The 11,817-nt window shown below is 34.2% G+C and overlaps 1 non-coding gene across 1 annotated transcript; it reads right to left on the minus strand.

Annotated features, from left to right (window-relative positions):
• Window positions 1-10,962: 10,962 nt before the first annotated feature.
• Trnap-cgg (transfer RNA proline (anticodon CGG)) lies at window positions 10,963-11,035 on the minus strand. Its single transcript has one exon. It is a non-coding gene; the product is annotated as a tRNA-Pro (tRNA).
• Between the last annotated feature and the right edge of the window lie 782 nt (window positions 11,036-11,817).

The following is an 11,817-nucleotide window of genomic DNA, read 5'->3' on the forward strand; positions in this document are numbered from 1 at the left end:
TGCTTTATCATGCCTGGAAAGTGGTTGTCTGACTTCATTTGGATCATAGAAGTAAGAGAAATAGGTGCAAAGCATACTGTACGTGTTGTCGTATAAAGCAGGATTTTGGAAGATGACTCTTTTGGACTTTTTTCAATTGTAAAGAAATGCAAGTAGTAAGAAAAGTTACGTTCTTGTTTAGTTACATTCTTGTGTATTGTCTTTCTTCAAGTGTAACAGAACTATTTGTGGTGAACTCTGAAGAAACGTTATGATGATGTAACTCCCAAGAAAACCTCGGGCTTTTGAGGTTTATATTTTAAAAAATTGATGATATGTTCCTTTCAAGAATTTTAGAATTCCTAGGTTTCATCTCTTATATTATATACCTTTTACAGAAATTTAATATCTTTGCCCTTTATCTTTTATCTTGTAGCTGATGTTTACATTAATTTGGAAGGGTTTATGTAAAGTTGCTGGCGTCGTTGTAAAGAGTAATATTTTGCACTACAATGATGTGTTTTATTGTTTGGATGTCACATATTGTTTACTACATCAGTTGCTTTGTTCCACTATAATTGTAATTGACATGCTAGGTGTTCCTTCCTTGTCATCGCAAGCTGTTTGTGGTACTCTTCTTTTTGGAGGGGGATGAAAAGTAATAGAATGTAATACTTGAGCAAATTTTGATGAATTTTTATTTTGACTATTATTATTATTTTTTTAATTATTTCAGAGAAGCTGTTAGAGAACAACTTGAAGACAAAAGTGAGTATGTGATGGAATGATCTCCACAGCAGTTTATTTCATGAAACATAAACAGTTTCAGAGGAAAACATAAGAATAAGAATAACTTGAGTATGTTGACTAAGTGTTGGCCATTCTCAAAGAACATTGTAGATTTACCATTGCATGATTTAAGTGATATAACTCATCTTGTTTTTGCATGTTACTTAGGCTGCAAATCAGGGTTCTAAGAGAGTGCATGATTTACCCTTAATATGAATTGTATGCTATACTCCCATCATTGTTGGTGTAGCTTGCAGTCTATTAAATAGCTTGTATTTCTAACTACATTATAGGAAACTCGTGATTTTTGTGTATTAAACTTACCTGTGTTTCATGTTTGCACAAACTAATATTAACATTAAAGCAGAAAAATAACACTCTGAGACATGGATCATTCTCATATGTATGCAAACATGCAGCATTGGTTCGGAAGCAGGAACTGCCATTTTTTTGTATGTGTTCAATTGGGATAAAAATTGATGGATGGATTAAAATCTCTGAAATGCAGTATACATGTAAATTAAAGGAGTAAACTGTACAGCATGGATTATGTGTCCAATTTTTTTATCTCCCACTTCTCATGCCATGTGATTTTTTAAAAATTATATTTCCATGCAAAGAGAGCTTATTGAGATCCCTGATTGTTATACCTTCAGTCCATCACACCTTGTGCATTGTTGTACCTTCATTCCATCACACCTTATGCATTGTTGTACCTTCAGCCCATCACACCTTGTGCATTGTTGTACCTTCAGTCCATCACACCTTGTGCATTGTTGTATCTCCAGTCCATCACCCCTTGTGCATTGTTGTATCTCCAGTCCATCACACCTTGTGCATTGTTGTACCTTCAGTCCATCACATCTTGTGCATTTATCTTAGGCAAATGCAACCATAGTGTGTGGCAAAGTTCTCTTTCACAAAGTTAGATTTTGTTTGTGTCTTTGATGATTGTTTTGCTTTCATTATTTAATGCAAAAAATATAAACTCAAATAACAGTCCATTAAATGACTGTCAGGTAGACTCAAATAGCAGTCCATTAAATGACTGCCAGGTAGAGCTGATAATGCAGCCTAGAGAAGCTGCTAGCTTTTGGACAACCCTTTTCTTTCTTGTGGGCATTAGTATTTATTCTCCAAAACACTTTTAATTATATTGTGAAAAAATGTAGAAATGCCAAGATATAATCTGGTAGATTGTGGGCTGTTGCACAAGATATAATCTGGTAGACTCTTGGCCATTGCACAATATATAATTTGGTAGACTCTAGGCTGTTGCACAAGATATAATCTGGTGGACTCTTGGCTGTTGAACATGATCTTTCAGACCCCACATAAGTATATTTGACAATCCTGCATAGCAACCAGATTTGCCAAATCCTTTACAGTAAACAGATCTGTCAAATCCTGCACAGTAAACAGATCTTTCAAATCCTGCATAGCAACCAGATCCATCAAATCCTGTACAGTAAACAAATCTTTCAAATCCTGCATAGCAACCAGATCTGTGGAGTCCTGTACAGTAAACAGATCTTTCAAGTCCTGCATAGCAACCAGATTAAAAGAACATTTCATTCTGAGCCGGTTGAATGATTTGCCACATTGATGTGTACTTTAGAGAATTTCATGATTTTTACTTCTCTGCTTTTGTTAATAGATAGTCCCTCACTTTTTTATTCAGACATTACCATTTTTTAAAATCAAATCTAATTTGTTCACAATATGACTATTTGACACCAGAACCTTGTAATTTTTTCGATAATCTTTCAATTATTCAAATCATTTCAGAGGAAGGCTGTTCTAAATGCAATTACAATGGCATCCTGCAGTCTATCCGTGACATCAAGATTCTGGAGGAGACTTTGGATCCAGATAAAAGCTTTGCAGGCAACGCTCAGAATTTTCCTGGCACAGGGCTTGATGAGAATGATGACGATGACTTTAAACCATTCTCCACAATCCGATCTTCAGTAAACCAGGTCAGAATCAACCTTGAAGCAGCTTTTTAAAAAAATTCTATAGTTCTCAAGTAAGATAGCCTTTAAAAGTTCTCCATTTTTTATATGGTACTCCATATCACTAATGTCAGAGTCCTCACCTTTGCTGTTTTAGTTCTTCTTTCAGTTGTTTAGACAAAAATAATTAATTTATTAAATTTTCATAGAAGTTATGTAAACACAATCAACTAATAATTTTATTTGAACCGTTGAAAATGCTTCGTCAGTCTGTAAATTATATCTGTATGTACATATCATCAGTTATTATTGTTACAAAACAATACCCATTTATAGTTGTTGAAAAACGGCCTTATAATTATTATTAAAAGTACTTTCATTTTATGACATTTATAGTTTTGTGACCGATATACATGTCCTTTGATAATTATTCTCTGAAGTACTTAAAACTTGGAAATAGGAGATCAGGGGTTAAAAAGGTTAACGTTCAATGTCTGCAACTTGAAAGGAAGAATATTGGGTTCTGTACACTATCCTGAATTCTAGGCCACACACCTTTATGTCTGGCTTGCATTTGGGTAGCAAAGAAACGTATCCACTTTGAGGTCAAAAGGTCAAAGGACAAGCTGTCTGTGATTTCAAAGGACAAACTCTCTGTGATTTCAAGGAAGGAAAATGCTTAATGCCCAATTACTTTCATTCTTGACAATATACATTTACTAATCTTTGTGTCAGTGAGAATGAAACCTATTGAATTTTGGGGTCAAACAGCAAAAATAATTGTGACTCTTAGAATAACATTAATTGTGGAGCACTTAACCTTCATCAATCTTTGTAGATGGCTTGCACAGGGATTGAGGATGAAGCCTATATTTTGATCCAAAGTGAATGATTAAGGTCATTGTGACCTGAAGGAGAAATTTGTGTGTGCACTAACTTTCCTTTTAGACCATATATTGTCACCAAACTTTGTCAATGGTTTGCATTCTGGATATTAAAGATACCAATTGATTATGCTGTCAGAGGTCAAGTTCACCTTAAGATAATCAAAAATTGAGTTGAACACTTGCAATTGGGGCAGGGAAAAAAAAGAAACATTTTGATTTGGGATATATATGATCAAAGGTGCTAGTTACTATGATACAAGCAATAGAGAGAGTTTCTGTAGATTATAACTCCATGGATGGTTTGTGGATACACAAAGATGGATGGTTTGTCAATATGGGAGGGAAATATATTCTTGATGTTGGGTGTCAAAAGAGCAATACCTATGTCTCACAGTGAGCTAACTGAATGGGGATTAATTTTGCAGGGAATGAAGAAGAGGAAACACCAGCCTATCTCCTATGAGACATCCTCTCCAGCAGCGAGTTTGGTTTGCCATGGTGACAGTGATAAGTCAGAGGTCAGGTCTAGTCCATGTACATTAGCACATTCCAGATTACATGCACACCAACACATTCAATATTGGAATTTATTTGGATCATCACTGGAACTCGATACATTTTCACTTCAAAAGAGACATTCATATGTTAAACCCGAGGCGCCATGTTATATCACCGCTACACACGTCGATAACGTTAAGACTATGGACTAAACGTTCGAAGTCATGTTTCTTAAAATGGCGGCCTAATGTTACTATTCCCTTATACCCCATATCGTCCCACTATATATACACACACACATATACATATATGTGTATATATGTAATATGTGTTATATATAAAGTCAGGCTTTGCTTTTCCTCTCCAGTGTAGTGAACTCATGTCCATTGGATTACGAAACGCAGTGATCCACCTACTGAGCTGCTATGGCCACCAACCCAATACTGTTTGAAACCAAAGAATTAAAAATAAATAACAGTAGAAAGTTGAGAAGAAAAAAGAAAAACATTAAATGGTTAAATTGCGTCATAATTTAATTGAACCAGATAAACATGTATAAATATAATACATATTTCACTGCATACAGTAAATGTTCATCTCCACCAAAATGTTTAATATAAAAGATGCAACCCAAATAAAGTCATTTCAGTCAATATGTATGTCATTATTGAAAAATACAAGAAACTGGCCACAGCCTGCATATTGAACCCACTCATGAACAACATTCACAATTTTGGTTACAATATATTAAAGTGAAAGAAAGTAAAAACAAATGTACCATTGAGGGTAATCAAAGGGTGTTGACAGATGAACGAAAGGACATCAACTTCCATCTAACATTTGCATCACTGGAAGACATATGCGATACTGCTGCACTGTTACATGAAAACATCATCTTATTTATCATTACTGTCTGCATGGACAATCTCTATTATAATCAGATACGGTAGTTCCTTCCAAACTCGATGAAACGTTAAACTGTCAATTTGTTTTTGGAAGGGACATCGTAAAGCAAGGCAATTTCCTTTGTAAAGTGTAAATGTATTTGAGTATTTCAAACAATTTAATCTTTACATATTCAGAGAAAGAAGCAAACAAAGTTTGAGTTATCTGCGCTATAATTCCAATTAGATTTTTTCCCTAAGTCCAAAAGAATGATAAAAATGAAACATGGGCAGCAGACCTTTCAACATACTTAAAACAGGTGCATAATACAAGTCAAGAATATGGATGTAACATAATCTCATCGATTAACATTTTAAACATCTGACAAACAGAACAGTTGCATAAACAGATTCATCAGAAAGATGGTTAATAAGTTTTGCCTTGAGAATGTTCAGACAAACTTAGGTTGGAGCAATAAAATTTCATTTAAGATATACAATGTCCCATTAATCTGGCCCCATGGACACCTTGCCATAATAGGTTCCTTCTTCTTTGCCTCTTCACATGTTCTTTTCCTGGTAGTGAATCAGTTCTTATAAATTGACCCAGTTATCTTTCTACAGCTGTCTTCTCCTCCATAGACCATGGCATTCTAATCATTTTCTTTCACTTTTGCTTTCACTCTTGACTTTCAGTTTTTACCTAAAACAAAATATTCCCTTTTACTTTCAGATCTTACATTCCCCAAACATTGAAACCATTGGAAATAGGAATTGTTCAACTGTTTACCATGTACGAGCTGTTCCATTAAAACATACATGGAACCCAGGGAAGGCGCATATTTCTTATCATTTTAATGTGAACTCTGTGAAATCAAAGTACCGTGGCATATATTTTTATAACACTGCCTTCCCTGGGTACCATGTATGTTTAAATGGAACAACTCTAAGCAATGTAAAGAAACCAATACTGACAATAGGAAACATTAACTTTAGGGTCTTCAGTGCACACTGACAAATATATTATTGTAACATACTATTGATCTGTTTTAACAGCAACAGCTTCTAGTGGATATCATCTACAAGCATAGTAAATGTAAACGTTTTATCCTCAGTATCACAACCATAAAGTTTATGGGTTGTAGCCAGTTAAAAACATTAAACAGATTTAATTGTTATCATCTCTAGCCAAATCTCAAATCAAAAATGGAATAATGCTCCATTAACTAAATATGATTTAGATATACTGGAACAATTAGTTTTGACATAAAAATGAACTCAGTTTGATATTGTGAGACATAGTCATCACCAATATTTTTGTTAATCGTGAAAGTACAGATGTTATTATTAGCAATGATATCTTTATTTTCATGTGAAATCTTGTAGTATGTAATAAATATATTTCTGATGGTGCTATAATGTTCTGAAATGTAATTATTTTGAACAACAAAAGGTCCAAGCAATCTGGTATGATCCATTTAAATAGCATGTTATAATCATGATATTTCAACTTGTAGATGTTACTAAGCGGATATCTTTAATACATGAGCTCATCATCCAATACAGATTATCACGGGTTCTTGCAATTAGTTCTTTGTGGTAAACATCAAGAAAGGAATTCACAGCCTTAGTGTTTAAATCTGGGGGTTTTTAAGAATTGCACATAAATTTATTTAAAGTGCTAAACTCCAGGGGGAAGAAGTTTAACATATTATCTTCACAAAATTCTGCTGTTATGTAAATTTAATTTGCAATGTTTGTTAGTTTTTTATAAAAATATTTTATTTCATTACAGGCTATTGTAATGCAACATTGTATGATGGACTTGACCTTGTCCAAAATTGAGTTCATCTTCTGCTTGACCTGAACTGATATTTTTTAAATTTTATTTTGTAAACAAATAATACATAGCTAAAATATTCTCTATGTGTATAGGCTTAATATCAGGATCATTATTAACAGAAGAAGTAAATATGTTTGTTTGGGTCTGGGTCTAGGTTTTGAAATTCCCTTAGTTGAATCCACATAGTCCAGGTTCTGCTTTCTAATAATAACTAAAAATTATTTTGTAAGCATCAGGAGCATTCTAGAAGGTTATTGTCAATTAGGTATGAGGTTTTATTTTAGAAAATGCGAATAGTGGCCTGAGGTCAAGTAGAGTATTATTTAATCTCGTGAGGATTTTTCAGTCATGCTTTAAGATCTAGCACTTTCAAGTTGTATTATAAGTTGTGTTCAGTATTTTATTCCGGGCTGGAATCTTTTTCTTCCAATATTTTAATTCAAGTGATTATTTTCTCTGGAAATACCAAAGTGCTCTGACAAAAGTCTTGGATAGAGACATTCACTGGAATACATACTGAATTTAAACCTGGAAGTATACTACTGTGATTCAACAAACGATTGTTGGAACGTAAACACTCTACAAGCTAATACAGGCACAGCAACACCCTCAGTTTTTGGATTTAACTTATTCAGTCATTTAAATGATTAAGACTTGTATTTGTAATACTAGGATTATTTGGGATTTAATTCATAATACCGTAAGTTCCTTTTAATTATATTTTCAAATTGCATTCTAGGGAAATAAATTATTTGTTGAATTTTGCAAAGCTTATTGCTTTTCACTCTTTTCTGTTACTTATCTTAAGAGCATATATCTTATATCTTGCTATGATCTGACCTTTAAAATTGGGACCTATCAAATAGGTGAAAATGGCGTGCTATAATTTATATTTGCATATAGTGTTATCATCATATATCAAGAAGCTAAAAACTACATATGGATACGTAAAATACATCAGATGGAAAATGTTTCGCTGTGCATGACACTCTGTATATTTATGATACATATCTGGGTTAAATGTCAGCAAAAGGACATATGAATGGGTAAAACAAAACTGCAGAATAATCAGACAGACTTTTGATAGCACAATGACATCATCCTTCCAGCTATTTTTAACAATAATGAGAAATATTGGATTGCAATGGGAAGAAAAAATTATCAATATGTACAATGAGGTAATTAAAATCAATGTGATTATATTTTAACCAATTAACAGGAATGCCATTTATTCAAGCTGAATGTCATTTATACCTAAACTTTGTGCTTTACATCATTTCAGTATTTATAGGACCATTTATCAAGCCCAATGTAGATATCTTCCATTGAGTCAGGATAATCAGTATTTGGTTGCATCAACAGCACATTCACGTTTTTACTATGCAACAGAAGTTAGAAGCAATATAAGAACCTGCTACTAGGGTACCAGTCAGTCATACAATGTACGGCATCAACCTTGATACATACTGGTGGAGGGTCCATGTACTGCTGAACAATCACTGATCGATAGCATAACCTATCAGCAGTCAACAACAAGGACAAGTTTTCAAGAATCTCTGCCATACAGTGCATATTGATAAAACTGCTCAGATTTGATTCTAACTGTGTTAATCATACAAAATTTACTCTGATGCTTTTCTCCTTTGAGACGTATATACAGATAAAATCAGGTATTTTTTTCTTCAAAATGTGTTGACCATAATTTCAGTAGATTGAATAGTTAAGAAAGCAGAGATATACCTAACATGTGTGAACCAAGTGTAAATTTTCTTTTAACAAAGTGGTTAATAACTCTTGGTGGTCCAAACATTTAAAAAAAACTCAACTACTTGATTCTATCTGGATATACTTCCAGACGTAAAAAGGCATAATGGTAATTTCAGCATGACCAAAGCAATTAGACAATGGAACATGTATGCAGCAGATATTATTTAGGAAATGTGTGTGTGATTTCAACTTTTAATGTAGCTTTAAAATATTTTCAGTCATATCGCAATGATGCCTGCAGTGAGAAAGTTTATAGTGATGTCTAGCAATAGACATTATGCTACAGACATGTAGCATCTTGTCCCATTCAGTCACACAGGACTGGCCTTAACAAATGTGTGGCCAGATTCGGATCATTTTTGTCTTTCGTATGACCTGGCCGGTGATCGAACCCACAATCTGCCTCATCCTAGGCCACCGACACAGTTTGTTTAAGAAGTAAGACAATTACCAGCCCTAATCCCACTATACTTATCAGGGGCGAAAGCTTACACAGTGTTAGCAACCTTTATAATATAGTAGTCCATCATTCAAGCATTAATTTCTAATTTTGGAAACAGTAATGCAGCCAGTGATTTTAAAATTCAATTCTTTACTGATCACTTAACGGGGCCTTCAATGGGACAACTACTTAATTCATAAACATCATTTAAGATTCAAATAAAGCTAATCATAAAAACACATTAAATAATGCATATGTAATAAAAACTATGCACTATTCATTTGATTCTGTAGAAAGCATAGATAAGGAATATCAAGATAGAAACAACCATGCTACAGTTTTGACAAGTTATGCCCTCCTTACATACAGAGGCAGATTTCTCAACAGATTTCCAAACTAAGAGTCATTTGACAATTAATTCCAAAATCTCAAGGACATTCTATTATATTTCTTCCCAGAGGTTGTAATTTAAAGCGTTCCTAGCACTATGCTGTCTAAGTTTCGATATTGCAGATATATTAATGTGCTTTATACACAAGAAATCATGGTCTAAAAACAGCAGATACAATAACAGTTTCCTCATACCCCATTTTGATGTTTTGAGTCAAAGTCATAAACTGCCAGTTCTAGCAATATCACTGAAAAATTGTTCAAGCTACTTTTAAAAAATCCAAATCACACACAATTCCCAGTTCTCATGAGAATGAATCTCTCAATGACAAAAAGTTTCTTGCCATAAAATATCTATTACACTAATTATCCTGTTTTGAATTAGTAAAGTTCTCATCAAAGTCCTTAGAAACTCTTTCGATGAGGCAACCTAACCTCTGTTTTAAACAGTCAGCTACTAAACATGTATTGGCAGTGTAACAGACAGTGGACACCTACATCAGTAACACTGTTCAGAATACTGTAATGAATCTCAAGTTCCATGAGGAGCTGTTGTAGCCGATTTTCTTACCACAAATACCTTTATAATACATTTCATACCTGTATCAGTGTCCTTTATATTTGTTTTTATGGGCCCCGAGTGGCCAGTGTCTAACACACTGATCGTTCCTGATCACTGCCATCTCACCTCTGTCTGTGTGGTTTGAGTCTCAGGCTCGGCTAACTTTGGTACTTGAGATAGCTTGATAGCAGCTTCTCGTGGGTCGATGGTTCTTCCTAAGGTTTTTCAGGGTACTTCTCCACCAGTTATACTGGCCGCCATGTATAGTCTATCTTGTGCTAAAAGATGGCATTAAATCCTTCAAAAACATCATTTGTTATGTATGAAAGTAAGAGTCCATTTCCAACAGTCCTTTAACACAATCTTGATATTTAACTCAATCTGATCTATATACTTTAGTTTCTTTGAAGATAATCATGATAATGGTAAGAATGATAATAAATTGAAATCAAAATCTTCTCCTGTAACTTTGTCGTTTGTGTATGATTGTCTGCACTTCTCGGGGAATGCGTTACGATGGATGCATAAGCACATAGCCCATTTATTTTTTTAAAAACGGGCCACAAGCTAAATCTGAAAAGGCTATATTTTACTAACAAGTAAGCAATTTTATTATAATGTCATCATGATTTTCCCCAAATTGTATTAGTTTTGCTTTCGAGACAAAATCTCTCCCCATTCAAAATTCTAGTAAATATAAGAAAACCTTTATGAATGTTAAAGTGAGTTTTTGTCTCATTTTTCTGGTCAATTTGAGTGTTTTTATGTACTACTGTTGTTACTCTAAAACACTGTTTTCTACTGGAGCATATATTACTATAGTGGCACGGGGAGTAGTAGACTTGTGTGAAGGTGCGAAGTTTGACAAATCTTAACTCGGGTAGTTTGGGAGCCATATATTTATGGATGACGTCAACAAGATTTGTATGTGGCAGCTGTTAGTACCATTTTTGTAAGTCTTTGCCATGATTCGGGCGGGGATCGAACCCACGACCTTCCGCATCCGAGGCGGACGCCCTAACCACTAGGCCACCGGAGCGGTACGTAAGTGATAGGACAGTCGGAAGAGTAATGATAGGAAGGGCAGAATTAAGTAGAAGAGTGTCAGTGAATGTTTTCGTCATTTAATATTCAGACCAATCCGGCATAACCCTGAGAATAATTAGGTCTTACTTGTAGCTGACTAGTTCATTAAAACGTGATTTTGGAACACTCCTGCTTGTGAGATACCAAGTAAGGATTCAGACTATAGTAACCAAGTTTGTTTATCAACTAGTATGTCATGTACGAACCTTATTTTCTGTTGGGGGATATATTGTTTCATCAAGAGTGAGAACTGTACTAGTTTGAAAGGGACCAATCATTTACTTTTGAAGAGTATCAGTTACTGACACAGGGGTTTCCATTTTCCTTTCCTTGCCTATCTGACTATTGTTTTAAAAAATTCTTTTACTTTTTCGGTCTTATTTGGAATTTAAAAAAACAAGAAAAAGCACAATATTCTTCTTGTACTATAAAATTCATATTCTCCCTCGGTAATCAAGTTGAAAAGGAAATGGAGAGAGAGAGAGAGAGAGAGAGAGAGAGAGAGAGAGAGAGAGAGAGAGAGAGAGAGAACCGGTTCTTCGTTTACCAACTCTAATGACATCAATGTGAATTGTTTTTAATATAATAATCAAGACCTTAGTTATTATATATTACATGTATTATATAGTACATGTATGACAGGTCAATTGTAATCAACGATACCATCCCCTGTGGGTGGAACAAGATACAAGCAAGTTGTCACAGATGATAACTAATGAAAGAACGAACAGCTCT

This window comes from Sinohyriopsis cumingii, chromosome 19 (genome assembly GCF_028554795.1).
Source record: "Sinohyriopsis cumingii isolate HCF-2022 chromosome 19, ASM2855479v2, whole genome shotgun sequence".
NCBI lineage: Eukaryota > Metazoa > Mollusca > Bivalvia > Unionida > Unionidae > Sinohyriopsis > Sinohyriopsis cumingii.